Source organism: Schistocerca gregaria, unplaced genomic scaffold (genome assembly GCF_023897955.1).
Source record: "Schistocerca gregaria isolate iqSchGreg1 unplaced genomic scaffold, iqSchGreg1.2 ptg001050l, whole genome shotgun sequence".
NCBI classification, from domain to species: Eukaryota; Metazoa; Arthropoda; class Insecta; order Orthoptera; family Acrididae; genus Schistocerca; species Schistocerca gregaria.
Window position 1 is genome coordinate 42,501 of NW_026062396.1, and position 5,835 is coordinate 48,335.

Below are 5,835 nucleotides of genomic sequence, written 5' to 3' on the forward strand. Positions count from 1 at the left end.
CCGCCCTCGTGTTATACCACATGAAAAATTGCAGAAGTGAGAGACACACATCCGCCAGCCTCTTGCTACAAGCATCGAACCGACGTGACGTATCTGACGGTGACTCAGGCATCCGTGTACTGCCACCACTATCCACCCCCCCCCCCCCTCTCTCTCTGCCCCCTTCCCACACAATACCAAATTTAACCAACTTTATCGCTTAACCTAACTGTGGCTGTACCAGTTTATCGCTTAACCTAACTGTGGCTGTACCAGTTTATCGCTTAACCTAACTGTGGCTGTACCAGTTTATCGCTTAACCTAACTGTGGCTGTACCAGTTTATCGCTTAACCTAACTGTGGCTGTACCAGTTTATCGCTTAACCTAACTGTGGCTGTACCAGTTTATCGCTTAACCTAACTGTGGCTGTACCAGTTTATCGCTTAACCTAACTGTGGCTGTACCAGTTTATCGCTTAACCTAACTGTGGCTGTACCAGTTTATCGCTTAACCTAACTGTGGCTGTACCAGTTTATCGCTTAACCTAACTGTGGCTGTACCAGTTTATCGCTTAACCTAACTGTGGCTGTACCAGTTTATCGCTTAACCTAACTGTGGCTGTACCAGTTTATCGCTTAACCTAACTGTGGCTGTACCAGTTTATCGCTTAACCTAACTGTGGCTGTACCAGTTTATCGCTTAACCTAACTGTGGCTGTACCAGTTTATCGCTTAACCTAACTGTGGCTGTACCAGTTTATCGCTTAACCTAACTGTGGCTGTACCAGTTTATCGCTTAACCTAACTGTGGCTGTACCAGTTTATCGCTTAACCTAACTGTGGCTGTACCAGATTATCGCTTAACCTAACTGTGGCTGTACCAGATTATCGCTTAACCTAACTGTGGCTGTACCAGTTTATCGCTTAACCTAACTGTGGCTGTACCAGTTTATCGCTTAACCTAACTGTGGCTGTACCAGATTATCGCTTAACCTAACTGTGGCTGTACCAGATTATCGCTTAACCTAACTGTGGCTGTACCAGTTTATCGCTTAACCTAACTGTGGCTGTACCAGTTTATCGCTTAACCTAACTGTGGCTGTACCAGTTTATCGCTTAACCTAACTGTGGCTGTACCAGTTTATCGCTTAACCTAACTGTGGCTGTACCAGTTTATCGCTTAACCTAACTGTGGCTGTACCAGTTTATCGCTTAACCTAACTGTGGCTGTACCAGTTTATCGCTTAACCTAACTGTGGCTGTACCAGTTTATCGCTTAACCTAACTGTGGCTGTACCAGTTTATCGCTTAACCTAACTGTGGCTGTACCAGTTTATCGCTTAACCTAACTGTGGCTGTACCAGTTTATCGCTTAACCTAACTGTGGCTGTACCAGTTTATCGCTTAACCTAACTGTGGCTGTACCAGATTATCGCTTAACCTAACTGTGGCTGTACCAGATTATCGCTTAACCTAACTGTGGCTGTACCAGATTATCGCTTAACCTAACTGTGGCTGTACCAGATTATAACTGTGGCTGTACCAGATTATCGCTTAACCTAACTGTGGCTGTACCAGATTATCGCTTAACCTAACTCAATTTGTCCCTTAACCTAACTCAATTTGTCCCTTAACCTAACTCAATTTGTCCCTTAACCTAACTCAATTTGTCCCTTAACCTAACTCAATTTGTCCCTTAACCTAACTCAATTTGTCCCTTAACCTAACTCAATTTGTCCCTTAACCTAACTCAATTTGTCCCTTAACCTAACTCAATTTGTCCCTTAACCTAACTCAATTTGTCCCTTAACCTAACTCAATTTGTCCCTTAACCTAACTCAATTTGTCCCTTAACCTAACTCAATTTGTCCCTTAACCTAACTCAATTTGTCCCTTAACCTAACTCAATTTGTCCCTTAACCTAACTCAAGTTGTCCCTTAACCTAACTCAAGTTGTCCCTTAACCTAACTCAAGTTGTCCCTTAACCTAACTCAAGTTGTCCCTTAACCTAACTCAAGTTGTCCCTTAACCTAACTCAAGTTGTCCCTTAACCTAACTCAAGTTGTCCCTTAACCTAACTCAAGTTGTCCCTTAACCTAACTCAAGTTGTCCCTTAACCTAACTCAAGTTGTCCCTTAACCTAACTCAAGTTGTCCCTTAACCTAACTCAAGTTGTCCCTTAACCTAACTCAAGTTGTCCCTTAACCTAACTCAAGTTGTCCCTTAACCTAACTCAAGTTGTCCCTTAACCTAACTCAAGTTGTCCCTTAACCTAACTCAAGTTGTCCCTTAACCTAACTCAAGTTGTCCCTTAACCTAACTCAAGTTGTCCCTTAACCTAACTCAAGTTGTCCCTTAACCTAACTCAAGTTGTCCCTTAACCTAACTCAAGTTGTCCCTTAACCTAACTCAAGTTGTCCCTTAACCTAACTCAAGTTGTCCCTTAACCTAACTCAAGTTGTCCCTTAACCTAACTCAAGTTGTCCCTTAACCTAACTCAAGTTGTCCCTTAACCTAACTCAATTTGTCCCTTAACCTAACCCACGTTGTCCCTTAACCTAACTCAAGTTGTCCCTTAACCTAACTCAAGTTGTCCCTTAACCTAACTCAAGTTGTCCCTTAACCTAACTCAAGTTGTCCCTTAACCTAACTCAAGTTGTCCCTTAACCTAACTCAAGTTGTCCCTTAACCTAACTCAAGTTGTCCCTTAACCTAACTCAAGTTGTCCCTTAACCTAACTCAAGTTGTCCCTTAACCTAACTCAAGTTGTCCCTTAACCTAACTCAAGTTGTCCCTTAACCTAACTCAAGTTGTCCCTTAACCTAACTCAAGTTGTCCCTTAACCTAACTCAAGTTGTCCCTTAACCTAACTCAAGTTGTCCCTTAACCTAACTCAAGTTGTCCCTTAACCTAACTCAAGTTGTCCCTTAACCTAACTCAAGTTGTCCCTTAACCTAACTCAAGTTGTCCCTTAACCTAACTCAAGTTGTCCCTTAACCTAACTCAAGTTGTCCCTTAACCTAACTCAAGTTGTCCCTTAACCTAACTCAAGTTGTCCCTTAACCTAACTCAATTTGTCCCTTAACCTAACTCAATTTGTCCCTTAACCTAACTCAATTTGTCCCTTAACCTAACTCAATTTGTCCCTTAACCTAACTCAATTTGTCCCTTAACCTAACTCAATTTGTCCCTTAACCTAACTCAATTTGTCCCTTAACCTAACTCAATTTGTCCCTTAACCTAACTCAATTTGTCCCTTAACCTAACTCAAGTTGTCCCTTAACCTAACTCAAGTTGTCCCTTAACCTAACCCACGTTGTCCCTTAACCTAACCCACGTTGTCCCTTAACCTAACCGACGTTGTCCCTTAACCTAACCGACGTTGTCCCTTAACCTAACCGACGTTGTCCCTTAACCTAACCGACGTTGTCCCTTAACCTAACCGACGTTGTCCCTTAACCTAACCGACGTTGTCCCTTAACCTAACCGACGTTGTCCCTTAACCTAACCCACGTTGTCCCTTAACCTAACCCACGTTGTCCCTTAACCTAACCCACGTTGTCTCTTAACCTAACCCACGTTGTCCCTTAACCTAACCCACGTTGTCCCTTAACCTAACCCACGTTGTCCCTTAACCTAACCCACGTTGTCCCTTAACCTAACCCACGTTGTCCCTTAACCTAACCCACGTTGTCCCTTAACCTAACCCACGTTGTCCCTTAACCTAACCCACGTTGTCCCTTAACCTAACCCACGTTGTCCCTTAACCTAACCCACGTTGTCCCTTAACCTAACCCACGTTGTCCCTTAACCTAACCCACGTTGTCCCTTAACCTAACCCACGTTGTCCCTTAACCTAACCCACGTTGTCCCTTAACCTAACCCACGTTGTCCCTTAACCTAACCCACGTTGTCCCTTAACCTAACCCACGTTGTCCCTTAACCTAACCCACGTTGTCCCTTAACCTAACCCACGTTGTCCCTTAACCTAACCCACGTTGTCCCTTAACCTAACCCACGTTGTCCCTTTGCCTAACATAGTTCACTGCTCGGAATCTCTGGTGTCGTTGTTATCCTCATGTAGATGTCTTGCGAGTGTTGCTTACTTTCCACATATTCCTGCTATCCACTGTCAATTGTACTGCAATAGGACTATATCGCCGACCCCCCCCCTCCCCCCCCTCTGTCCCCCTCTGTCCCCCTCTTTGTGTCTCTGTCCTCTCAAGCTGGTCGGTCTGGCGTTTGAGTGTTAAATGAGCCTCGCAGCTGTTCAGTTGCATTCAGATGTCGACGCCCTCAGTGTACGTCGTGGTATGGTCTGTGTCCATTGTCCGCTGATGTCGTACGCGTAACCCACACGCTGTACCGATCATCGGTCGTTACGTACAGAGTGAAGTAGTGTGATACGTGTGACCGTACGCTGGCTGTGCCCAACGGTGTCGAATCTCAATTTCCATATGTTGTGCTTGATGCTACTTGTCTCGTCTCCCAATAACAGCTAGGTTGCACTGTGGTACGCCGTAGAGGCGTGTGGGAGGAACGTACGAACGCATTGTATGTCACCCTGGGTCGCTGGGGGTGGTGGTGCGGTGAGTCAGGTCAGGTCAGGTCAGCGTGAGCCGTCTGATGTAGTGACGCGTGTATTCCGACTTTGTCGTATTGCCTCACACAAAGTGCTACCCTGGTGGACCGCGTTCCATATCTGGGACATGCCGCAGATGCCGGTTGACAGTGGATCGCGGAAGGTACATCGCATACGTGCGCGGGCCACCTTCCACGTGTTCTCTTCTGCACATGTCGCAGTGTGTATGTGGTCTGATGTAGCGTGTCGTGACACATGACATCCTGGCATGCAAGAATTGTTGAATTCGCAAATGTAGGTGGACATCTACGTTTACTGCCCAAGATACGCAAATGAACTGGAAATCCGTTGTTGAGCGGTTGTTCACGCTGGAGGTGAATCTGTGATGGCGACGATCGGTACAGCTATTAACCGGTTGTTTCAGCGGTACCCGCCACATCCACACGCGTGACTAGGCCCATGTGGGTATGAAGCGATACGCGGCGGTGGCTTGGTGGGACTGTTCCCGGCCGGTGAAGGGGGGCCGCCCGGCGTGTTGGCCGCGCGCTGCGTGGGCGCACGCGCAACAGGCGGCTGGTGGGGGGCGCCGAGTGGCAGGAGCGCCAGCCGACGGGCCCGGCAGGCGGCGCAGCTACGCTGCGGCGCACCCTGCACGCGGCGCCTGGCGGCCAAAGTTGGTTCAGCCGAGCCCGGTGCGAAGCGCGGTGGACATCTGCAGTGTGCTGGTCTGATTGAGGACTGTGTGCGTTGAGGATGCGCCGCCGCCTGGCACTCGGCGCCGCGACGCCGTCTGCTGCTCGGTCGCCCCAGCGGTTCTCGCAGGTGGTTTGTATCGCAGTTGTGCGGACGTGTTGGCGCGTGCGCTGTGCTGGGAGAGTTCGCTTCTGCACCCAAGTGGGGCTTTGCCCTTGTGTGGCGCTGGCGTTGGAGCTGCCGGTCACCATAGGTGGCGCGTGTTGTCTCCCGCCGGCAATGCCACGACAGCACGCTCCCGGGCCTCTGTCGGCAGCGGCAAGCTCAGTTGGGAGCAAGGGTGTTCGCACTAAAACCGTCTACTCGCCTAACTCCGGGCGATTGCGCCTCTCTCGAAACCGACCAAGTACCTAGGACGGCGCTGCGCGCCGCCGGGACCTGAGAGGGTTTCGAGGTGTATCGTGCAGGGGAGCTCGGCCTCCTCCTGTTTGCAGAATAATTGAGCGGACGCTTGCGTGTTCGCGCGGGCCCCCGGGACACACTCCCGGGCGGCCGGCTGCTCAGCTCTAGTTGACGCAGC